Here is a 27,517-nt window from a genome sequence, read left to right on the forward strand (position 1 = left end):
CCAACCTAGAGAGCATATTAAAAAGCAGAGACATTACTTTGTCAACAAAGGTCCATCTAGTCAAAGCTGTGGTTTTTCCAGTAGTCATGTATGTATGTGAGAGTTGGGCTATGAAGAAAGCTGAGTGCTGAAAAATTGATGCTTTTGAGCTGTCGTGTTGGAGAAGACTCTTGAGAGTCCCTTGGACTGCAAGGAGATCCAACCAGTCCATCCTAAAGGAGATCAGTCTTGGGTGTTCACTGGAAGGACTGATGTTGAAGCTGAAACTCCAATACTTTGGCCACCTGATGCAAAGAGCTGACTCATTTGAAAAGATGTTGGGAAAGACTGAAGGCAGGAGGAGAAGGGGACGACAGAGGATGAGATGGTTGGATGGCATCACCGACTCAATGGGCATGAGTTTGAGTAAACTCCGGGAGTTGGTGATGGACAGCAAGACCTGGGGTGCTGCAATCCATGGGTCACAAGAGTTGCACACGAGTGAGTGACTGAACTGAACAGACCTGACTCTGAGGTTCCCAGGATTCTCATGCAGCAACCAGACACATAACTTTCCCCATCAGTCACTTAATTATCTCATATTCTGCCCAATATGCAGAAGTCCCTGCCTTGACCTTATAACTCCATCCACAAGTCAAATATACCTGCCCTAACGTCATGGGTCAAAGACAAATTAGCTCACGTGACTATATGAACAAAATTTTCCAGTAATATACCATTTTGCGTAGAATAGTGTCCAGAGTCCTGACCATGGACTCCAAGCCTTAATACTTCCTGGCTACCAAGTGTGTCCTAATTTCATTTCCTTCTATTTTTCATCTCTATTATTCATTTTAGCCATACTCTTAACTTCCTGCTGCTTAGTGGTAGTGATTTAGGCACCATGATAGGCATACAGAAAACATATTTTTAAACGGGGGTGTTTTTAATCATCCAACAAATAGTATCGTTTACATGACTGCTTTCTTAGCCTGCCACCTGTAACAATGCCTCCTAAGAAAAGTCTTTTTTTTTTTTTTCTGTAATTGTACCATTTTAGTTTTAAGAGACTTGTGTTTTGAATCTATGCCCTTTTACTCCTGCCTCTGAATCATTATTCTAAAATTAGTTCCCTTTGTCTTATTGTAGCTGTCATTCTTACCTCGTGGTTTTAAAGGAGCGCAGTTGTTCAGGCTAATACCTGTGTTAATCCTGCCACCTAGATTAGCCATGTTAAACTATGTTCTCAACTCACCTGTTGTATCATTGGTTCTCACCTCTGAAACACAGCCCCTTGACAACAAGCTTCATCTACAAATATATTTAGAAAATGGTGAGGATGTCAAATATTTATTCCTTTTAAAAGGTTTAATATGTTCTCTTGGGGCCTGATTACAGTATCTTAATGCTTACAAATTTCTTCAGAGGAACAGTACTAGTTTGTCTCCTAGGAAACAAATGCACGTATACTGCAGCGCACACATCTTTAATCACTAAATTCTGTCATTTCTTTGTGAGTGTATAACTCCTAAAAAATTGTTTGTCTTTATAGAAGTTACCAGCTACAATATCACTGAGGGTAAATTTATAAATTTATAAATACATTATCAGAGTTAAAGATTATTTCAATTTATCCTAAAATATGAGAGAGAAGTTCAATGAGGTAAGCTTAAAATAAAAATGCATATTCTTTTATGGCTGAGTTACATGCATAACTCTGAAGTGAGTTTGAGAGACATATATGCTTGCCTCTCTTGTCATCCCCAGTCTCATTCTTTTTTTCACAGAAAAGATAGGTTAGTAATTTCTTCATTCAAGAAACTGGCTTGGATTTGGATGTCTTTCTCTACTAACCAAATATTAACTGAAAGCTATTAGGAGCCCACAGAAGGGACAATGCATTTTTAAAGTGACATTTTAGCATTCAAGCCATTCATATTTCTCGATGTGAATATAATTTTTATCTAAATGATTTCAGAGGAAAATGGATTCATTTGACTACAGTGCTTCTAAGACCAGTAGGAAGCTCATCATCTTAATATTGAATCTGTAAATCCTTTCCACTAGGGATGATTAACAGCTTTGTCAAGTGTTTATTTTACTTTAAGAAGAATATGTAATTTCCTGGTATAATGCAGACAGATTTCAGTCTATTTCTCCCTTCACATGTCACATTCATACCATGGACTGACACGATCTAGCTTACCTCTATTAGACTTCTATTTTGCACAGTAAGATGATAGCCTAACAAGTTTTTATAGTTTAATGGACATACATCAGTTTGTTCTATGATTCATTTCTACTTGATACAAAAAAAAAAAAAAAAAGAAATCCTCAACAATCCTGACAAGAAGCAATAATTGTGAATAACTTCCAGATGGCACTTTTGCTGTGCTACACATGTGGTCCAAGCTACCCATGGGACAGAAACTTCTATTAGTGCAGACATTGACCAGTCATATTAATTTTTATATTCAAAGCCTTGGTAACCTGTACTCAGTACAGCTCCAGCCATTAGGCACATTGGAAGTAGGTAGCTGTAAGAAATTTGCATTCTTGGTTTAGTCACATGATACCAAATCAACCAGCAAACAAAAGCAAAAATGGGGAACAATTCACTGCACACAGGCTCTTTATGAAGACATGATATAGATGCCTTCCTTGGAGCATCAAACTGTTAACAGATCCATAATCAAATGGAAAAAGTCAGTGAAAAATCTTAGTGTTCAATCTATTTTCTGAAGTAACAGTGAAATTAGCCACATTTTTTGGCTTTGTAAAAAACTGAGAATCTAGGACATTGCTGTACTTAATCATAATATATCCATTTTTTCATTGAATATTGAGTAAAGGAATTTCAAACAACCAGAACCCTCAGATAATAAGATTAAAAAAAATTTTTCTACACTTTTTGTGAGGAGGAAACTAATAATTAGGGAAAGCAAGCGGATTGAGCAGTTGGTCCAAAAGTAGCTTCTCAATGTCCGTGAGTTACTGCTTTTACGGCTTAATCTTTTACATCTAGTTCTTAGCAATTATAATTCCTGTTCAGGATGGTGATCTTGAGGTACAATAAAAAGAATGAACTACAGACATTGGATTGAATTAAGTTCAATACATTAAGTTAGAAAAATAAATATATTTTATAAAATTTTCCAACTAAGATTCGATCGCATCCTCATCCTAGTTTAATCAGAAATGCAGTTAACTCGAACACAACCCAGAAACTGAGGCTTCTTTTTATTGAGATTTAACATGTTTTAAATCTTGTACTGAAACAGGAAAGATACAGACATTTCAATTTAATCATTCTCATCATGAAAAATGAGAGAAAATAGAAGCCAAAACCATAGTCAAAAGAGTTTATTTTCTCATATCAAAACGATCTTTTATATATATATATATGCATATATACATGTATATATGCATATATATATATATATATATATATACAATTTTATTTATTTATTTTTGGCTCTGTTGGGGGTTTTTTGCTGTGCAGGTTTTCTTCCAGTGGCCACGCATGAGCTTCTCCTGTGGTGGCTTTTGATGTCGCCATCCCGGGGCTTTAGGGCATTAGGCTTCAGTAATTGAGGCTTCCAGGCTCTCGAGCACAAGCTTAATAGTTGTGACGCATGGGCTTAGTTGTTCCAAGGCATGTGGGATCTTTCTGGATCAGGAATCAAGCCTGTGTCTCCCACAATGGCTGGCAGATTCTTTACCACTGAGCCACCAGGGAAGCCCCAAGTGACCATATTTTCTCATTGAAATTTGTAAAATTGTGTGCATATGTCCAACGTCACCTGGTTTCAAAATCTAAACCTCCTAATACAAATCTATCTGGAAAGATTGCCTAAGTATTGGAAAATAACACACATTTACTAAATCACAATTTTCAAAATGACATTGAATTAGTGACAAATCACGTTAAATTATCTTTCTTTATAAATATATGGTGAGGACACAAGTGTCTTAATAATCCAAGATCCGTGACTCTATTCAGCTTTTAAAATAGTATCAAGTATTTTCAGAGAGTAATACATGTTATTTATTTTTAATTTCCTGGTCAAAGTCTAAAATATAAATTGCAAATTAGAAAATCCTTTGAGGATAGAGTTCAGCAAAGGAACTGTTTCAAGGTAAGTTTTATATTAGTTTCACTCAATTTAATGAGCCTTTGTTAGAAACCAAGCAAGCAAATACTCTACGACTGAAGAGTTACACGCAAGCTATCTTTTAAAGAAACCGTCATAAATCAGAACCTCTAACTGTATGCTCATATTATCAGGTTGACACAACAAAAGCATAAACTGATAGCTAGATGAGATAGCTTTTATTAAGAAAGAAAATGAGGCTTCAAATTTGAATATCAGCTTAAATATTAGGTTTGAAATAGGCTAGAGATGCCCCAATTGACAATACATTTCTATTAAAATTAAAAATTGACACTGTTCTTCAATGTATGATATATAAAATGGATTGAGGGAAATTTATTTTTAAATATGGACATAAGTTGGTGAAAAAGCATACACATGAGTGCACATACATACACACACAAGACAATGGTAGAAAAATATTTCACTAATCAGTGAGAGTTAGATGAGCCACTTTAATCCCTAGGAAGCATGAAGGTAAAAAAAAGAAAAAAAAAATATTGTATTCAAGGGACTAATTTTTCTCAGGACTTGCTAACTTTGGGCTGTCTGCTTATAACTACAAGTTGTCCTTAGCTTGAAAAGAGCCTTTTAATATTTAAAATTATTGGTCTATAGTATCCATGTAATTTCTTCAGCTATGGGGCTTCATTTCCTTTGATGTGTATCAAGGTTCCAACTGATATTACTACTATTCCTGCTGTCTCTTAGCCCTGAGAAATGTTTCTATCTCTCTAAAACTGATAGCAATGTTTGGTCTCCACTCTGAGAGGGAATTTTATCCATTTGTATAATACTGAGGCTCAGATGGACGTGGTACTCTTCTGAATAAGTTTGATCATTATTTTATCACTTTTAGCTTGTTTTTTTTTTTTTTTTCCCCTTCCAGGATTAAAGGTATCCACAACAAGTGTCTCTAAAAATAAAATTACATTAAGTCTGGAGATACTAGTCTAGGCAGATTTAGGATCTCCTTTATAGTTATATAGATCTTATCTATACACTGACGATAAAGTGGCAGAACACATTTTATTCTCTGTTGATCTAATATTACTTAAATATTTTTCCAAGAAAACAAATAAAAATTAAGAAAACCTCCAGCTTAACCAGAAAAAGAGCACTATACGCAAAAGTGTAGTAATTTGGTAATGTCACAAGAACTCACCTTCAACTGGATTTTAAATGTGGTAATAAAAGATCAATTGGATTTTAAGAGATTCCCAAATGATACTGATATATAAGACTAAAGCAGCTGCTCTGTTACCTTTACTTTTTCAAACATGGACTATTTTCAAGTCTCCACTTCTTGAAGCTACATTACGATGAAAACATTTATTTTTCTCCACCACTGATAGCTAAAATTATCTTTTAAAATCATCTGCCCCTGACTAGTAGCTGAAAGTCGTTAGAGTGCAACAAAAACATTTGTTTTACAGAGCTCTTGTATGTAGACATTTTCCAATATCTTTGACATTCATCTTGATTTTTGAAAGTGAAATACACCAAATGCCTAAAAAGTCAATATACTATAAACTGAGATTAAAATAATTTTAAAACAGATTTTGAATAAAATATTAAAAACAGAAACAGATTGATAAACTGATTCCTGAGGTTAGAGCCATAAAGGAAAAGCGCTTTTATTCCACGTGATCATCAGGTGAATTTTGGCAACTCTAATAATACTGTGTCCCAAGAATGAAGAATTGGTGGTAATTGCTTTCATCAAATACAAAGAAACAAAGCCTTCAATCTCATAATCCAAATAAGACCCTGAAGAACTCAAAGATGCCTTGAAGTCAATCCTTTAGCTGACGAGAAATCAATGGATGAATAAGATTTCTTTGATAACGCTGGTGCCACTTCATTTTGAGTTGGAAAAAGACTGGAACATTTTGCACCATGTAACGAATGAAATGATTGTTGGCAGGGTCAGCAGTCAAGATTTAAATAATCAGTGTTTGGGGGACAAAATGAATTAGTCATTCTTCATAGCAAGTCAAGTAATAATAACATAATATGACTAACATTAAAATTTCTGTACTACAGCTTCTTTAATACTGGAGATAGAGGATAAAGAGGAAGGTATAAATAACAATATACAGATGCAATCAATTGTTTTATTTATACCTGTTATTTTTTGAAAATATATATATTGAAAAATATTCATACTTCATGTGTGTGTGTGCTAAGCTGTGTCAGTCATGTCTGGCTTTTTGCAACTCTATGGACTGTATCCTGCCAGATTCCTCTGTTCATGGGTTTCTCAAGTAAAGAATACTAGAGTGGTTTACCATGCCCTTCTCCAGGGGAATCTTCTGGACCCAGGGATCGAACTCACATCTCTTATGTCTCCTGCATTGGCACGTGTCACCTGGGAAGCCCTATATATGTGTGTGTGTGTATGCTCAGTCACTTACTAGTGTCTGGCTCTTTGTGACCCTATAGACTGTAGCCATCCAGGCTCCTCCGTCCATGGTATTTTCCTAGGCAAGAATATTGGAGTGGTCTGCCACTTCCTCCTCCAGGGAATTTCCCAACCCAGGGATCAAGCCTGCATCTCCTGTGTCTCCTGAATTGTAGGAAGAGTCTTTACCTATTGGCCTCAATCTTGTCATCAGTCTTAACCTATAAATTGGCCATTAAATTTTCACTTTGTCAGCCACACTTTGAAGAAAACAGATCTTGAATATTGTTTCATTACTCATTCTGAAAGCAAATATCTGCAGTGTGCTAATAAATATTTATCAACCAGCTTTGGAGGAAAAGAAAGAGCTTTGATGTACAGCATTTGCCAATTTTCATGGTGTGAATACTACCAACATTACTAAATTCGAACTACCAATAGTTTAACAGATGTCTTGAAAACTACTTCAAAATGTAACAATCAGTCCTTGAGCTAGTACAAGCCTGGTCTGTGCACCACTAGCTGATCTTTCACATACACACACAGACAAATATATATAGAGAGAGCATCTTTAGTTATATAATGAAAAGTGAAAGTGAAAGTAACTTAGTCATGCCTGACTCTTTGCAACCCAAGGGACTGTAGCCTGCCAGGCTCCTCTGTTTGTGGAATTCTCCAGGCCAGAATACTGGAGTGGGTAGCCATTCCCTTCTCCAGGGGATCTTGCCAAACCAGCAATCAAACCCAGGTTCCCACATTGCAGGTAGATCCCTTAGTGTCTGAGCCACCAGGGAAGCTGATTGATAAATATTTATTAGCACACTACAGATATTCACTTTCAGAATGAGGAGTAATGAAACAATATTTAAGATCTGTTTTCTTCAAAGTGTGGCTGACAAAGTGAAAATTTTTAAGAGTATTTTAAAAATATGTATATTTACTTTGATCTCTCCATCTGCAATATATACATTTGTATTCCTGGCAGCCCTAAATTTTATCTTTTTTTCCATCTAATTTTTTTCTTTCCAAACCGCCGCACCCACAATTGATGAGCTATGTCTTCTCCATTGTGAGGGCAAACCTCATCTGTGATTACATGACAATTCCAAAAACCACTGTAGATGACTATTCCATTACTGTGATTTGCATCTTTCTTTGACCCACATTTTTTTTTCTTAATTTAATTTATACTACCCAAGTAACATCACTATGATAATCCTTGCCCTAGTTTCTGCTTTCCAGAAATCCTAAGCTATAGACATGTGGTTATAAAATACATTCCATTGGTAAGTGTTGTGATGGAAGGATAATCATTCATTATAAAAATAATGTTGTTAATATTTCTAAATCTCTAATGTCCTGTTATATTTTTAAAATTAAATAAGTTTGGGATAAATAAGATGGATGCATTTTTAAACAATTTTTTAACATATCAACAATTTTACTTTCAATAAATGTTTTTCTTGGAGCTTTACTATTAATAATATGTAATTTATGTATCATAATATTAGCTCTTTTAAAGTATACAAATTCTATGGCATTTACTTTATTCACAGAGTTGTGTAATTATCACTGCTATCTAATTTTAGATCATTTTCATCACCCCCAAAATAAATACCATACTTGTTAGCAATCAGTCTCAGTTCCCTCCTCTTTCTAGGCCCTAAGAATCACTAATCTGCTTTCTCAGCCTATGGGATTGCTTATTCTGGACATTTTATATTGATGCCATCCCTGTTTGGACTGACTTATATGACTTAACATACTGTTTCTAAGGTTCATCCATGTTGTAGAATGTGCTACTACCACATTCTTTTCATTGTCAAATAATGTTTCATATGAATACAGAACATTCTTATCTATTCACTAGTTGATAAACATTATGGTTTGCCTACTTTTTGGTTATTATGAATGCTTCTGCAATTAATATTTGTATACAATTTTATTTTGCAGGGATGTATAGTTAAATTGCTCTTGTGTATAACTAGGATTATAATTGTGTCAAATGGCTTACATTTAACATTTTGAGGCATTACCATTCTGTTTTCTAAGCACTGTACCATTTTACAATATTAACAACAAATGAGGATTCCAATTTCTCGTTATCATCATCAATATTTGTTGCTGTTTTTTTTTCTATTTTACTCATTTTAGTAGGTAGAAATCAGCCTCTCGTGGATTTCTTTCACATTTTCCCAATAATTTGTGATTCTGATTATATTTTCTTGTGTTTATTGGTCATATTCATATCTTTTTAAGGGAAAGATCTTTAAAAAATACCCAGTTTTAGATTGATTATTTGATTTTTTATCATTGAGTTTTAGGAATATTTTGTATATTATGTATGAAATTTATTTAAGTGATTTATAAATATTTTTCCTCTATTGTGGAGTCCCTTTAAAAAATGTTTTTATTTGAAGCAAAGTTTTAAATTTTGATTTAATCAATGTATTTATGTTCTTAATATTTTATTTTATTTTGGAGTATAGTTGATTAAGAATGTTACATTGGTTTCACATATTCAGCAAAGTGATTCAGTTATACATTTATATATATATCATGGAACAACAGACTGGTTCCAAATAGGAAAAGGAGTAAGTCAAGGCTGCATATTATCACCCTGCTTATTTAACTTATATGCAGAGTACATCATGAGAAACGCTGGGCTGGAAGAAGCACAAGCTGGAATCAAGATTGCTGGGAGAAATATCAATAACCTCAGATATGCAGATGACACCACCCTTATTGCAGAGAGTGAAGAGGAACTGAAAAGCCTCTTGATGAAAGTGAAAAAGGAGAGTGAAAAGGTTGGCTTAAAGCTCAACATTCAGAAAACTAAGATCATGGCATCTGGTCCCGTCACCTCATGGGAAATAGATGGGGAGACAGTGGAAACAGTGTCAGACTTTATTTTTTTGGGCTCCAAAATCACTGCAGATGGTGACTGCAGCCAAGAAACTAAGAAACGCTCCTTGGAAGGAAGGTTATGACCAACCTAGATAACTTATTAAAAGGCAGACACATTACTTTGCCAACAAAGGTCTGTCTGGTCAAGGCTATGATTTTTCCAGTGGTCATGTATGAATGTGAGAGTTGGACTGTGAAGAAAGCTGAGAGCCAAAAAATTGATGCTTTTGAACTGTGGTGTTGGAGAAGACTCTTGAGAGTCCCTTGGACTGCAAGGAGATCCGACCAGTCCATCCTGAAGGAGATAAGTCCTGGGTGTTCACTGGAAGGACTGATGCTGAAGCTGAAACTCCAGTACTTTGGCCACCTGATGTGAAGAGTTGACTCATTAGAAGAGACCCTGATGCTGGGAAGGGTTGGGGGCGGGAGGAGAAGGGGACGACAGAGGATGAGATGGCTGGATGGCATCATTGACTCAATGGGCATGAGTTTGAGTAAACTCGGAGTTTGTGATGGACAGGGAGGCCTGGCCTGCTGTGATTCATGGGGTTACAAAGAGTCAGACACAATTGAGCAACTGAACTGAACAGAACTGAACTGATTCTTATTTTTTTACTGGAGTATATTTGCTTTATAATTTTGTGTTGGTTACTACTGTACAATGAAATGAATTATATGTGTATATATATATATATATAGACACACACACACATATCCCTCCCTCTTTTTAGACCTCCTTCCCACACCACCCCCTCCCACCCGTCAAGGTCACTAAAAAACCCTGAGCTGAGCTCCTTGTGCTGTGTAGCAGGCTCTCACTAGCTGTGTGTTTTACACGTTAGTGTATATACGTCAACCACAATTTCCCAATTAATCTCATTCCTTATTCCCCCCAACCTGTGTCCACATGTCTGGCCTGTAAATCTGTGTCTCTATACCTGCCTTGCAAAAAGGTCATCTGTACCATTTTTCTAGACTCCACATATATGCATTAATATACAATATTTGTTTTTCTCTCTCTGACTTACTTTATTCTGTATGACAGTCTCTAGGCCTATCCACAAATGACCCAGTTTCATCCCTTTTAAGTGGCTGAGTAATATTCCATTGTGGATATGTACCATATCTTCTTTATCTGTTCATTTGTCAACAGACATTTTAGTTGCTTCCATGTCCTGGCTATTGTAAATAGACCTAGAGTGAACACTGGGGTGCATGTGTATTTTTGAATTATGGTTTTCTAAGGACATATACTCAGTAGTGGACTTTCTGGATCATATGGTAGTTTCATTTTTAATTTTTTGAGGAACCTCCATACTGTTCTCCACAGTGATTGTATCAACTTACATTCCCGTCAACAGTGCAAGAGGGTTCTCTTTTCTTCACACACCCTCCAGCATTTACTGTTTGTAGAGTTTTTGATGATGGCCGTTCTGACTAGTGTGAGGTGATACCTCATTGTAGGCTTCACTTGCATTTCTCTAATAATTAGTGATATTGAACATCTTTTCATGTGCCTCTTGGCCATCCGTATGTCTTCCTTGGAGAAATGGTTTTTTTAAAATCTTCCAAACATTTGTTGATTGCCTTGTTTGTTTTTTGGATATTGAGCTGCATGTACTATTTTATTTTTTGGAGATTAATCCTTTATCACTTGCTCCAATGACAAATATTTTCTCATATTTCAGAGCTGTCTTTTTGTGTTGTTTATGGTTACCTTTTCTGTGCAAAAGCTTTAAATTTAAATTATGTCCCATTTATTAATTTTTGGTTTTGTTTATGTTAATCTGGAAGTTGGGCTAAAAAAAATATTTGCAGTGATTTATGGCACAGAGTGTTCTCCCTATGTTTTGATCTAAGAGTTTTATAGTGTCCAGTCTTACATTTAAATCTAGGAACATACATATCAATAATTACCTCAAATGCAAATGGATTAAATGCTCCAAACAAAAGACACAGACTAGCTGAATGAATACAAACAAAACCCAGAAGCAGAAGGCAAGAGAGAATGGGAAAGATACACTCAAATGAGTGCAGAGTTCCAGAGAATAGCAAGGAAAGATAAGAAGGCCTTCTTCAATAAGCAGTGGAATGAAATAGAGGAAAACAACAAAATGGGAAAGACTAGAGATCTCTTCAAGAAAATTGGAGATACCAAGGGAATATTTCATGCAAAGATGGGCACAATAAAGGACAGAAACATTAAAGACCTAACAGAGGCTGAAGATATTCAGAAGAGGTGGAAGAATACACACAAGAACTATACCAAAAAGGTTTTAATGACCTATAACCATGATGGTGTGGTCACTCCCCTAGAGATGAACATCTTGGAGTGTGAGGTCAAGTGGGCCTTAGAAAGCATTACTACCATCAAAGCTAGTGGAGGGAGTGGAATTCCAGCTATTTAAAAACCTAAAAGATGAACTGTTAAAGTACTGCACTTAATGTGCCAGCATATTTGGAAAACTGAACAGTAGCCACAAGACTGGAAAACATCAGTTTTCAATCAATCCCCAAAAAATGGCAATGCAAAGAATGTTCAAACTATGGAACTATTGCTTTCATTTCATACACTAGCAAGGTAATGCTCAGAACTCTTCAAGCTAGATTTCAGCGGTACGTAAACCGAGAGCTTCCTGATGTACAAGCTTTGTTTAGTAAGCAATTTTTAATTTTTAAGATCTTACCTATTTGTCTAGGTTTTAATGTTTTCCAGCATCTTTCATAAAGTAAATATATATTTCAAACAAAAAAGAAAACACAGAGGAACCAGAGGTCAAATTACCAACATCTGTTGGATCATAGAAAAAACAAGGGAATTCCAGAAAAAACTTCTACTTCTCTTTCATTGGCTATGGTAAGGCCTTTGACTGGGGGATCACAACAAACTGTGGAAAACTATTCAAGAGATGGGAATACCAGACATTACCTGCCTCCTGAGAATTCTGTATACAGGTCAAGAAGCAATAGCTAGAACCAGACATGGAATGACAGACTGGTTCAAAATTGGGAGAGGAGTATGACAAGGTGATATATTGTCACCCTGCTTATTTAACTTATATGCAGAGTACATCATGCAAAATGCCATAACGGATGAATTACAAGCTGGAGTCAAGATTGCCAGGAGAAATAACAACAACCTCAGATATGCAGATGATACCACTCTAATGGCAGGTAGTGAAGAGGAACTAAAGAGCCTCTTCATGAAGATGAAGGATGAAAAAGCTGGCTTAAAACTCAACATTCAAAAAAATAAGACATGGCATTTAGTCTCATCACTTCTTGGCAAATAGAAGGGGGAAAAGTGGAAGCAGTGACAGATTTTACTTTCTTGGTCTCCAAAATCAGTGCAGACAGTGACCGCAGCCATGAAATTCAAAGACACTTGCTCCTTGGAAGAAAAACTATGACAAAACTAGATAGCATAATAAAAAGCAGATACATCACTTTGCTGACAAGTTCATATACTCAGAGCTATGGTTTTTCCAGTAATCCTGTATGGATGTGAAAATTGGACATTAACTAGCTGAGGGCCAAAGAATTGATGCTTTCGAATTGTGGTGCTGGAGAAGACTCCTGCGAGTCCCTTGGACTGCAAGGAGAACAAAGCAGTCAGTCATAAAGGAAATCAACCCCGAATATTCACTGGGTGAACTGATGCCAAAGTTCCAATAATTTGACCCCCTGATGGGAAGAGCTGACTCATTGGAAAAGACTCTGATCTTGCAGAGACTGAAGGCAAAAGGAGGAGGGTGTGGCAGAGGATAAGGTGGTTAGATAGTATGACTGACACAATGGACATGAATTTAAGCAGAGTGTGGGAGATAGTGAAGGACAGGGGAGGCTGACATGCTGCAGTCCTTGAGGTTGCAGAGTCAGACATGTTTAGCGACTGAACAACGGCAAATATATATGCTGTCTATAATGAAAGAGACCCACTTCAGACCTAGGATCACATATATAATGAATATGAGGTGATGGAAAATATATTTCATGCAAATGGAAATCAAAAGAAAACTGGAGTAGCAATACTCATATCAGATATAGTAGACTTTAAAATAAAGACTGTTACAGGAGACAGGAAGTGCACTATATAATGACTGAAAGATCAATCCAAGAAGGTATAACAATTTTAAATTTTTATGCACCTGACGTAGGAACACCTCAATACATAATGCAAGAGCTAATGGCCATAAAAGTGAGAATTGATAGTAATATAATAATAATGAAGGACTTTCACACCCCACTTACACCAATGGACAGATCATCCAGACAGAAAATGAATAAGAAAATTCAAGCTTTAAATGACTCAATAGACCAGATAGAGTTAATGGATATTTATAGGACATTGCATACAAAAACAGTAGAATAAATTTTCTTCTAAAAAGCACATGAAACATTCTCCAGGATAAGATGACATCTTGGTTCACAAAAAAAGTTTCAGTAAGTTTAAGAAAATTGAAATTATATCAGGTATCTCTTCTGATCACAATACTTTGAGATTAGAAATTTTTAAAAAATCTAAAAAAACACAAACACATGGAGACTAAACGTTATGCTACTAAATAGCCAAGAGATCATGGAAGAAATCAAAAAAGAAATAAAAACCACATAGAAACTAATGACAGCAAGATCACAAAGACTCAAATCCTATGGGATGCAGCAAAAGCAGTTCAAAGGAAATTTATAGCAATACAATCCTACCTCAAGAAACAAGAAAAATCTCTAATAAACAACCTAATCCGGCACCTAAAGTGACTAGAAAAAGAGGAACAAACAAAACCCAAAGTTAGGAGAAGGAAATACATCATAAAAATCAGAGCAGAAATAAATAAAATGTAAATGAAGAAAGCAATAGCAAAAATCAATGAAACTAAAAGCTGGTTCCTTGAGAAGATAAACAAAATTCATAAACCTTTAGCCAGATTCATCAACAAAAATATGGAGATGATTCAAATCAATAAAATTATAAATGAATAAGGAGAAATTACAACAGACACCACATAAATGCAAAGGATTATAAGAGACTAATACAAGCAAGTCATATATATGCCAATCAAATGGACAATCTGGAAGAAATGGCCAAATTCTTGGAAAGGTAGAGCCTCCTAAGACTGAACCAGGAGGAAACGGAATATAAACAGACCAATCACAAGTAATGAAATTGAAACTGATTAAAAGTCTTCCAATACACAAAAGTCCAGGACCAGATAGCTTCACAGGCAAAATTTATAACACATTTAGAGAAGACCTAACACCCCCTCCTTCTCAAACTCTCCAAAAAAAACTGCAGAGGAAGGAAAACTTCCAAGCTCATTCTATGAGGCCACCATCACCCTGACTCCAAAACCAGACAATGATTTTACATGTTATCTATTCTTTTTCAAAGTCTTTCCCCAATTAGCTTGTTATAGCATATTGAGCAGAGTTCCCTGTGTTCTACAGTAGGTCCCTATTTTTTTCCTTTGTTACTTATGGGTTTGAAGTCATCACTAAGAAAAAATTAAATAACATAAAGTCATGAAAATTTACTCATATGCTTTATTCTAAGAGATTTACAGTTTGGACCATTACATTTCTGTCTACAATGCATTTCAAATTACTTTTTTGTATATAATGTGAACTATTCATTAATTTTTTTTCTTTTGAATGTAGATATTCATTTGGGTCCCATCTCTGTTTATTCAAAACACTATTCTTTACCCACTGAATAATCCCTTCATCAAAATAAATTGACTTGATTTATATGTGGTATTATAGTTCTATTACATTGACCTGTATGTGCATTTTTTACCCCCATAGTCTTTCTAAAATATAATTAAAATATAAAAAGTTGCACATATATAATATATACTTTTTAATGTTTGCACATATGCATACAGCCAAGAAACATGCACAATATAGCACTGTTAACTACTGGCATTATGTCATGGAGTCCTTAAATACTGATACTATGTTATATAGCAGATCAGTTCAGTTCAGTTCAGTTTCTCAGTCGTGTCCGACTCTTTGCGACCCCATGAACTGCAGCACGCCAGGTCTCCCTGTCCATCACCAACTCCCAGAGTTTACCCAAACCCATGTCCATTGAGTCAGTGATGCCATCTAACCATCTTATCCTCTGTCATCCCCTTCTCCTCCTGCCCTCAATCTTTCCCAGGATCAGGGTCTTTTCAACTGAGTCAGCTCTTCGCATCAGGTGGCCAAAGTACTGGAGTTTCAGCTTCAACATCAGTCCTTCCAATGAACACCCAGGACTGATCTTTAGGATGGACTGGTTGGATCTCCTTGCAGTTCAAGGTACTCCCAAGAGTCTTCTCCAACACCACAGTTCAAAAGCATCAATTCTTCAGTGCTCATCTTTCTTCATAGCCCAACTCTCACATCCATAAGTGACCACTGGAAAAACCATAGCCTTGACTAGATGGACCTTTGTTGACAAAGTAATGTTTCTGCTTTTAAATATGCTGTCTAGGTTGGTCATAACTTTTCTTCCAAGGACCAAATGAATTTTAATTTCATAGCTGCAGTCATCATCTGCAGTGATTTTGGAGCCCCCCAAAATAAAGTCATCACTGTTTCCACTGTTTCCCTGTCTATTTGCCATGAAGTGATGGGACCAGATGCCAAGATCTTAATTTTCTGAATGTTGAGCTTTAAGTCAACTTTTTCACTCTCCTCTTTCACTTTCATCAAGAGGCTCTTTAGTTCTTCTTCACTTTCTGCCATAAAGGTGGTGTCATCTGCATATCTGAGGTTATTGATATTTCTCTGGGCAATCTTCATTCCAGCTTGTGCTTCCTCCAGCCCAGTGTTTCTCATGATGTACTCTGCATATAAGTTGAATAAGCAGGGTGACAATATACAGCCTTAACATACTCCTTTTCCTATTTGGAACCAGTCTGTTGTTCCATGTCCAGTTCTAACTGTTGCTTCCTAACCAGCATACAGGTTTCTCAAGAGGCAGGTCAGGTGGTCTGGCATTCCCATCTCTTTTAGAACTTTCCACAGTTTATTGTGATCCACACTGTCAAAGGCTTTGGCATAGTCAATAAAGCAGAAAAAGATGTTTTTCTGGAACTCTCTTGCTTTTTTGATGATCCAGTGGATGTTGGCAATTTGATCTCTGGTTTCTCTGCCTTTTCTAAAACCAGCCTGAAGATCTGGAAGTTCACAGTTCACATATTGCTGAAGCCTGCCTTGGAGAATTTTCAGCATTACTTTGCTAACGAGTGAGATAAGTGCAATTGTGTGGTAGTTTAAGCACTCCTTGGCATTGCCTTTCTTAGGGGTTGGAATGAAAACTGACCTTTTCCAGTCCTGTGGCCCTTACTGAGTTTTCCAAATTTGCTGACATATTGAGTGCAGCACTTTCACGGCATCATCTTTCATGATTTGAAATAAATAGCTCAATTGGAATTCCATCACCTCCACTAGCTTTGTTCTTAGTGATGATTCCTAAGTCCCATTTGACTTCACATTCCAGGATGTCTGGCTCTAGGTGAGTGATCACACCTTTGTGATTATCTGGGTCATGAAGATCTTTTCTGTATAGTTCTTCTATGTATTCTTGCCACCTCTTCTTAATATCTTCTGCTTCTGTAAGGGTCATACCACCTCTGTCCTTTATTGAGCCCATCTTTGAATGAAATGTTCCCTTGGTATCTCTAATTTTCTTGAACAGATCTCTAGTCTTTCTTGTTCCATTGTTTTCCTCTATTTCTTTGCATTGATTGCTGAGGAAGGCTTTCTTATCTCTCCTTGCTATTCTTTGGAACTCTGCATTCAAGTGGGTATATCTTTTCTTTTCTCCTTTGCTTTTTGCATCTCTTCTTAAAAAAAAAAATAAATAAAAACATTATTCACACTCAGAGGTAAAGAGTAGAGTGGTAGCTTCCAGGGGTTACAAGGAGGGAGAAATAAGGAGTTGTTCAATGGATGTAAAGTTGACAGGAATCAGGACCATCCCCAAAAAAAGAAATGCAAAAAGAAAGAAAAGGCAGGTTAGTAGAATTTACTTATCTTGCTTAACTGAAACTTTACATCTAGTGAACAACTCCTTATTTCTCCCTCCTAGCAGCCCCTGGAAACCACCACTCTACTCTTTACTTCTGAGTGTGAATACCATTTATATTTATTTATTTATTTATTTATTCTGTAAGATCAGCATGTTAACCTTACAAAATCTCCAAACTTTACTTTGAAATTTCCAAATTTTATTTAGTATTATTTTTCTCTTCTTATTGTCAGTATTTGCTTTATTTGTTTGAGATATCTTCCTAATGTCTTGATGCTTTGATCATTTTATCACTGTAAAATGTTCTTAAGATTATTATTTTTTTTAATGACGTGCTATGTGGCATTCAAGATCTTAGTTCCTTGACCATATCAAATCCAAGCTCCCTGCATTAGGACCATGGAGTCTCAAACATTGAACTGCCAGTGACTAATAACCTTAATAGTCTTATTATATCTAATAATTATTCCTCTATGTCTCATTGAGGTCATAAGAGGTTTTGTTTTTTGTTGTTTTTTTTTTTTTTTGCATTGTTTCATATTTAAATTTATATTGTTGTTCTGTGCTCAGTTGTGTTCATCTGTTTTTGACCCCATGAACTGTAGCCCGCTAGGCTTCTCTGTCCATGGGATTTCCCAAGCTAAAATACTGGCATGTGCTGCCATTTCCTCCTCTAAGCGATCTTCCTGACCCAGGGATCACACCTGTGTCTCCCGTGTTGCCTGAACTGGCAGGAAGATTCTTTACCATTGAGGCAACTGGAAAGGTTAACTCTGTAGTTTTCACATCTCCAGAGGGTGCTTTACAAGTTGTATTCTGTGGAGAGGCTTCTCCTTGGAATCTACGTGATATTCTATCTACATGTCCTCATATGTTAGTCCTGCCAAACTATATATATCCTTGATGAAGTAGCATACTTTCTTTGAGCATTAACTTTCTAGTAAACAATATTAGTTGTTTAGACTGGATTACCTCAAAAGGCTGAGGACTCTGCCATTTCTGATTTCTAGAAATCTCTTTTAATGCTGCTTAGAAGTGGAAAACCTGTGGAGGACAGGTCCGCATAGACACACCTCATTACCATGTACTGAAATAGCATCAGTTTCAAAAAGCTACCTGAAATCAATCAGGTAAAACTGTACATTTTAAATAAAAATTTTTCAAGATCTATTTACATCACAGAGGGCATTAAGATACTTTTCAATTTCCCTGGAAACCCTAAACTGCTTATTAATGGCCACAACCCAGATTTATTGATGACATCTAATGTCCCTGTGTGATAAAAGACTATAAGTATTTCAGTTGCTATTGTGGTTGTCTATTACATGGCAGAGGCCACTCCCACAGTTTTGTGTCACATGTTCAGTTGACATTACCAGTTTTTAGTGCCTGATGGATTACATTGTTTAATAACTTACATGGAAACCCTGTATGCCAGTTCTAGCTGTTTCATATTAATAAATGTTTTCAGGGCCATTTAGTTATATTATGCTAAAAAAGAAAGTTGGCTGCTTGTGATAATTCATGAGTTTTTCACGTTAAAAATGACTTATCCAGATGTTTAAGAATCTTTCCTTTTTCTATTGAAAATTGGCAGAAGATACACACACACACACCCTTCTGTAAAATTTATAATTCCTCATCTTCTAGCTTGAAGATAGAAAATCTGTTATTTGATTCATTGTCACTTTTTATCTGCACAACTTATTAGCAGAGATTCATGAACACTTAATTGCTAAATAAATAACTAATGCAAAAAGTTTTTAAATTAAAAGAATGACCCAGTCATTATATTATGGCAAAGTGTCTCCTCATTGTTGGCATTACTAGCAGAAGTTGAATATGAAATGGCAAAACATACATGTAAATTCGTGGCTGATTCATGTCAATGTATGGCAAAAACCACTATAATATTGTAAAGCAATTAGCCTCCAACTAATAAAAATAAATGAAAAAAAAAAAAGAAAGAAAGAAATGGCAAAACAGTATTGGGCATGTCTTCTGTTAATGGCATTCTCTAGTCTTCAAAGTAGTCTTATCAAGGATTGCGAAATATATTTTTAAATATCAAAAAGATATTCACTCCAATGAAAAATAGTCTTATTAAACAGACCCAATATGTCTACCTAATTCTTAACCTCTTTATTCTCTATATATTTAAAAGAGGGGCTTAGTCATTTCTCCACTATCCAGATTCGGCTTACTTTTCAAAATGGATTCTGTATGTAACAAATATTCCTGATAGTTTAAATAATGTAATAATGTTGATTTCATGTTTGCAAGCTTTGTCATTGGGGATTTTATACTTAATAAACCACGTATATATACATACATAATCTACAGATGAAGATATATCTAACTGATTTATATTCACACAGCTACAGAGGTCTTTTGCCTTTATATGACCAATCCTAACACCTTGCAATGGTGGGCATGCAGTTAACACACACAGTTTCATGTTGTTTCAAGCAGTCTAAAGGCAACAAAAACAAATTGATGGAGGCAGAAATAGGAGAATCCCACCCTGTCAGAAGATGAACGAGCTGAACTTGCCAGACGCGAACCCTGGCTGACATAAGCAAGGTGAAATCAAAGACTGGGCAACTTTTGACAACCCATGCTTCACAGCCCTGACCACTGTGGATGGCCATGATTATCTCCAGACAAAAATGACTGTGAGTAAAAGGCTTACATACACTTAAATTAAACACAGCAGGGTTTTAGCAATCTCTGTTTGCATTTTACTTTCCGTTAAGAAGGAAATTGCTTGGACTTGGAACATTTCATTTAATGGCATTTTTAGTTACCTTTTGTATTTCTAATGCCATGGTCTAAATTCACTCCAAATTACCCAGTAAGACATGGGAAACTTTTGTCCTTTTTTGTTTATTTATTTTTTTAATTGCAGTAGCTTCCTTACCAATTTTACTAAATTAAATGTGTTTTAAAGCATCTCAGTTCTTGAAACTTAATTATTCCAATCTCTGGGTGAAGAATAGTAAACAATGCAAACCCCATTTATGTAATTTATTTTGCAAAAGACAATAATGGAATGCAGTTGTGCTAATGATATATGTATTTCTGTATTTTTTTCCTTTTCAACAACAACTTATCAAAACCTTGTCATTTTGAAACAAAAGCTTTAAGGGCTTTTGGGGGTTTTGGTTTGTCCATACACTGCTTTTTGGAGAAGGAGAAAACTGCAAAATATGTGCCATTAGAATATTATTAAAGATTGTGTTCTATTTCCTTCATTTTATTTTTCCATCAATGAGTATTATTGACAGTCACTCATAATAAACTATGAATAAAGATCATGGCTTGTAATTACAATGTGTAAATAAGAAGAAAAATATGTAGGTACTTCAGTAGCTGAAGCACCATTTTTTATGTCCCAGCAGAGAAAAAAATTAATTGTTAGGCCACATATGGTCTTGGAAACTCTGGTTTAAACTCAAGCATAATAAGAAAATTTATCATTCTTCTTCTTGTTTAAAATGAGTATTTTGAAATCCCTGAGTCCATGATTATGTGCTATTTAATTCTGATATTCTTAATGCAATCAATTCATTGTTCTGATTTGCTGAATTTCACCTGCTGCATTACTTAAAATCTAATTAACCAGTTTATGTTGTACTCTTAAGAGGTGGGTAACAGACTATGGTCCCAAGATTGTACTGCTGGATGAGTCAGTGAGTGATTGAAGGATGCAGCCATTTGGATAGTTGAGATGCTGAATCCCATTTAGCTCAAGCCCAAACAAAGCAAATATAAAAACTGCTTTTTTTGTGAAACAAATCCACAAACAAAAAAAAATAAATAAAAATAAAGAAGTAATAAAAAACCTCAAGCAAGCTAAGTAAGTACAGGTAAATATGCAATGTGTATACTTTATATATACACATCTTTCAGCCTGCATATAAACATATTTACATAAGAATAAACATAATACACATAGAAATATATGTAGCTAGACAGATAAGTAAGTCAAATGAGAGAATTTTGATTTATTCAAAAGGAAGAGTTCTTACTGCCTTATAGATGGAGTGTAAGTTGTGGTGGAAGCAAACCAAGTGTCCCCTTTCTGCAAGACAGTGGAGGGACCTGTTAGGTCACCATGGGGCAGAGTTGTGATCCCAGGTCTCAAACCACCTAATGGTTTGATGGAAATGTGAGTGGGAGCTCTCTTCCTCCTGTCTCCAAGCCCCTTACTGCTAACTTCCACCTTTCCTTAGGGACCCAGTCTCATGGCTTGACTGCTTAGATTCCATGCTGAGGGAGCTACAATCATGATATGACTGTTAACTGCCTGTTGGATAGCCTCATCCTAGAAGTATGAGATATTTCAAGTTTCTTACTGCTTCCTAACTACAGTTAACTTCCTTTGACAATTGAAGATTGATAGTAGAATTATTTTAATATTGATTTGAATACACCCTTCATTCCCTGACATGCCCTCTAATTTTTAAACCTAATTTGTTGAGAGTTAATTATATGTTTTATACCCCTATCAATATTTTAATTGTTACCAAGGAAATGTAGATGCACTCATACTACACTTAGGAAGCAGATTTTTTTTATTATTATTGATTTCACAAGGATGAAACACTTTTTGATAAGAGAAGGCAGTGCACCTTGTAGCCCAAGCCTTTTGTTTCCTTAGAGATAAATGTGTCTACAATATCAACAGGGAAAAAAGAAATAATTTGTCTACTTCATAATTTCATTACAATTTTCTTCTGTGATTATAAACAAGGTGACATTCACCATACTAGGTACATATATTTTTTTCAAAAGCTGATCTTTCCTAAGGTAGCCAAAGAAAGAGATCTAGGTGACAAGGACTTAAGACTTCTTCAGTGTATCATGCTGAGCAGTGGACAGTGAGGTTCCTCCAGACTATTTATACCTTAGTGGTGTCTTCCTGATAATGATACTTAACTTGACACATGTACATACAGTGTCATCTTGTGAGATTTCACTTAAAATTTCACTCTTACCTAGTTTCATAAGTGAAATCACAATTGAACCATGAGATTTAAAATAAAAAATTTTATATATTGGCTAAACAAAGTACAAATTGTTAAATGTGAAGGTTGACATATGACTAGGACCCATAACATATGAAAAAAGCAATATATATATTATATATATATACATATACATATATATATATATATATATATATATACACCTACATATATGTATATCATATATATTTTTCCCCCAGGTGGCTCAGTGGTAACGAATCTGCCTGCCAAGCAGGAGATGTGAGTTCAGTCCCTCGGTTGGGAAGATCCCCTGGAGAAGGAAATGGCAACCCACTCCTGTATTCTTGCCTTAGAAATCCCATGGACAGAGGAGCCTGGTGGGCTACAGTCCAGGGGGTCACAAAGGGTTTGACACAATTGAGTGACTAACACTTTATATGCACATGTATATGTACACACATATATAAAATACAAATAAAATTATACATAGCATACTAAATTAAAGTTAGTTTCCCCGTTACCTAGCACATGTTTATTTATGCAGAACTCAGATCTGAATTTCAACTTATTCTCTCAGGTTTACAGACATTTAAGCACATTAATAGGAACTGTGATTATTCAGCACACCAACACTCAGGTATCACCCAACTTCATTATTACCTGATTAATTAACCTGTTTAAAGTGTGAAAGTTGGCACCTTGTCATTAGAATCCATGGGAATAACTAATGAGAAACTATGAAATAATTTGTTCTTCAATTAAAAAACCTGAAAGAAGAGGTTTTATCTCATTATTCTTGTTTCCTGTTATCACCTATACAAAGCCAAGAAGATTTTGCAAAACTTACTGTTTAAAGAGAACAGGCTATGTAACATCTCAGGGAACATTTCACAGACATTTAATAAAATGTGGTGTTATTCAGCAGCAAAAGGTAAGCCAAGAAGGTTCTTGGGATAATATATTTATTATAGAGCATCAGTGTGAAAATGAGATACATTTATCTCAAACCTGGTGTTCAGGTTTAAATGAGGTTTCTAGATAAGAAGAGAGAGAAGTAAAGATAATCTAGTTCAACTTAGGCCTGTCTAAAGAGACTTCAGAAAAAAGTATCAAGAGAAGTAATTAGTATTAGAGAATTATTAAATTACAACTTTTCCATATATTAAAAAGCACTTCTTTGGGCCCCAGTTTCCCTCAATGTGACTGAATTTATTTAGCTGCCACATTGCCCTATCATTCAGATAGGGGAGAAAGGTAGTGAAGATATTCATTTCAATTGCTTGTTCTTATCTACTTTCATAAAATCATGCATATCATATAATAATACTGAAGTACTAAAGGTTCTTTCCTAGCTTAGATATCTTTTTAATATTTATAGATTTTGTCCTCCTCCACACAAGTTGTTCATAGAGTTCATAAATGCCAATCAAAGAAATGTCTATTGTTTAACTTTAAAGTAGAGAAGCCAAAGTTTTTCTTGGAGGTGAAGTGAGCAATCTTTCTTGCACTGATTATTTTACATACATCTTTCCAGTTACAAAGAGTTTCGTGCTCTGAACCATGGCAGGATATAGACTATAGAATCTATCCAATGTAAAGCTAGGCATAAATGAATACAGATGTTAATTAATTGGATATCCTTATTTAAATTCCTTTAAATATATTCTGGATCATGTCTCCTGCTTCCTCACATAAATCTTTAAGCTGAGGCCACCCACATTTAGTGAAGGAAATAGTCAAATTTTTAAAGACCACATGCATAATTTTCCAAAATCAAGATTTTGTGAATATAATGGCAAAGTTTGAAATAACAAAATGTAATTAATCAATTTTAGAAAAAAAGATTCATATCTGTTTAATCTTTATAATTTTATTCAGTTGCAAAATGTCCTGGAAGAAAAAAAAAAAAAATGCTGTGGATTGGTAACACACTCTAAATATCTGCTTTTTTTCTGAAAGCATTTCCATTACTATAAAATGAAAAATTTAGAGTCAAGTCCAGCATATATTTAATAATAATAGCTGCTATTTTTTGAACATCAATGGCATAAACTGCATGTTAGGCATTTCACATTCAAACTGTATTCCTATTTTAGCATTATTAAAGTGTATTAGTCACTCAGTCATGTCCAACCCTTTGTGACCCATTTACTGTAGCCCACCAGGCTCCTCTGTCCATGGACTTCTCCAGGCAATACTGGAATGGGTTGCCATTTCCTTCTCCAGAGGATCTTCCCGGAGATTGAAACCGGCTGTACGGCATTGCAGGCAGACTTTTTACCGACTGAGCCACCTTGGAAGCCCCAGCATCATCAAAAGTGTATACAATTACACCAATTTATAGACAAGAAAACTGAAATCCAATGTGTTTATATCTTGCCAGACTTTATATTCTGACACAAAATTCCATAATCTTACTGGCTATCCTATGTTGCTCTAATGAACAAAGTATTCCTACATAGAGTTTTGCCAAGAGAATGCACTGGTCATAGCAAACTACCTCTTCCAACAACACAAGAGAAGACTCTACACATGGATATCACCAGATCAATACAGAAATCAGACTGATTCTATTCTTTGCAGGCAAAGATGGAGAAGTTCTATACAGTCAGCAAAAATAGGACCAGCAGCTGACTGTGGAACAGACCACAAACCCCATTGCCAAATTCAGACTTAAATTGAAGAAAGTAGGGGAAACCAGTAGACCATTCAGGTATGACCTAAATCAAATCCCTTACAATTTTGCAGTGGAAGTGACAAATAGATTCAAGGGATTAGATCTGAAGGGATTAGTGCCTGAAGAACTATGGATGGAGATTAGAGACACTGTAGAGAAGGCAGGGATCAAGACCATCCCCAAGGAAAAGAAATGTAAAAAGGCAAAATAGTTGTCTGAGGAGGCTTTACAAATAGCTGCGAAAAATAGAGAAGTGAAAGATAAAGGAGAAAAGGAAAGATAAACCCATTTAAATGCAGAGTTCCAAAGAATAGCAAGGAGATAAGAGATCCTTCCTCAGTGATCAGTGCAAAGAAACAGACAAAAACAATACAATGGGAAAGTCTAGAGATCTCTTCAAGAAAATTAGAGACACCAAGGAAATATTTCATGCAAAGATGGGCACAATATAGGACAGAAATGGTATAGACCTAAAAGAAGCAGAAGATATTAAGAAGAGGTGGCAAGAATACAAAAAAGAAATATACAAAAAAGATTTTCATGACACAGATAATCACAATGATGTGATCATCAACCTAGAGCCAGACATCCTGGACTGCAAAGTCAAGAGGGCCCTAGGAAGCATCACTTCAAATAAAGATAATGGAGGTGATGGAATTCCAGTTGAGCTCTTTCAAATCTTAAAAAAGGATGCTGTGAAAAAGCTGCACTCAATTGCCAGCAAATTTGGAAAACTCAGCAGTGGACAAAGGACTGGAAAAGATCAGTTTTCATTCCAATTCCAAAGAAAGGCAATGCCAAAGAATGCTCAAACTGCTGCACAATTGCACTCATCTTACATGCTAGTAAAGTGATGCTCAAAATTCCTCCAACATACTTCAACAGTACGTGAACCATGAAATTCCTGATGTTCAAGCTGGTTTTAGAAAAGGCAGAGGGACGAGAGATCAAATTGCCAACATCTGTGGATCTACAAAAAGGCAAGAGAGTTCCAGAAAAACATCTACTTCTGCTTTATTGACTATCCCAAAGGCTTTGACGGTGAGGATCACAATAAACTGTGGAAAATTCTTAAAGAGATCAGGTCAGGAAGCAACAGTTAGAACTGGACATGGAACAACAGACTGGTTCCAAATAGGGAAAGGAGTAAGTCAAGGCTGCATATTGTCACCCTGCTTATTTAACTTATATGCAGAGTACATCATGAGAAACGCTGGGCTGGGGGAAGCACAAGCTGGTATCAAGATTTCCAGGAGAAATATCAATAACCTCAGATATGCAGATGATACCACCCTTATGGCAGAAAGTGAATAACTAAAGAACCTCTTGATGAAAGTGAAAGAGGAGGATGAAAAACTTGGCTTAAAGCTCAACATTCAGAAAACTAAGATCATGGCATCTGGTCCCATCTCTTCATGGCAAATAGATGGGGAAACAGTGGATACAGTGACAAACTTTATTTTTGGGGTCTCCAAAACCACTGCAGATGGTGACTGCAGCCATGAAATTAAAAGACGCCTACTCCTTGGAGTGTCCATCTAGTCAAGGCTATGGTTTTTCCAGTTGTCATGTATGGATGTGAGAGTCGGACTATAAACAAAACTGAGCACCGAACAATTGTTGCTAATGAACTGTGGTGTTGGAGAAGACTCTTGAGAGTCCCTTAGACTACAAGGAGATCCAACCAGTCCATCCTAAAGGAGATCAGTCCTGTGCGTTCATTGGAAGGACTGATGTTGAAGCTGAGACTCCAATACTTTGGCCACCTGACTCATTTGAAGAGCTGACTCCTTTGAAAAGACCCTGATGCTGGGAAAGATTGAGGGCAGGAGGAGAAGGAGGTGATAGAGGATGAGATGGTTGGATGGCATCATCGACTCGATGGACATGAGTTTGAGCAAACTCAGGGAGATAATGAAGGACAGGGAAGCCTTGCTTGCTGCAGTCCATCGGGTCACAAAGAGTGAGATATGACTTAGTGTGTGAACAACAATTAATAAATGCCTAACTACACTAAATATTGGATTATTTATCTGTCTTTAAAGACATGAAACAAAATTTAGGGGTAAAAGCAGTTCAATATAATTAATTATGAAACAAAAACAAAGTTATATTCAAAATTAATCACACATATTCTTCAGAAATAATATATCATATACATTATATTTAGTTTTATAAATAATATACATTATATCTGTAATAGTTTAGCATTATTGACAGATAATATCATGAGTATTAAATCAGGTAATTAAAAGTTGCTGAAAGGAGAGAACCAAGAAAATAATTTGTTAAACATAAAGGTATCAGGGAAAACTGCATAATATTTTTAATAATGTATATTCTGCTAAGTAAAAAAAGAAAAAGAAAGAAGGAAGAGATGTAATGAAG

At 35.7% G+C, this 27,517-nt stretch overlaps 1 long non-coding RNA gene across 1 annotated transcript; it reads left to right on the forward strand.

Moving 5' to 3' along the window:
* On the forward strand, positions 1-26,764 carry LOC122688493. Its single transcript, XR_006339480.1, has 2 exons — positions 1-59; positions 26,672-26,764. It is a non-coding gene; the product is annotated as an uncharacterized LOC122688493 (long non-coding RNA).
* The last annotated feature ends 753 nt before the right edge of the window (positions 26,765-27,517 follow it).

Source organism: Cervus elaphus, chromosome 33 (assembly GCF_910594005.1).
Source record: "Cervus elaphus chromosome 33, mCerEla1.1, whole genome shotgun sequence".
Classification (NCBI taxonomy): Eukaryota; Metazoa; Chordata; class Mammalia; order Artiodactyla; family Cervidae; genus Cervus; species Cervus elaphus.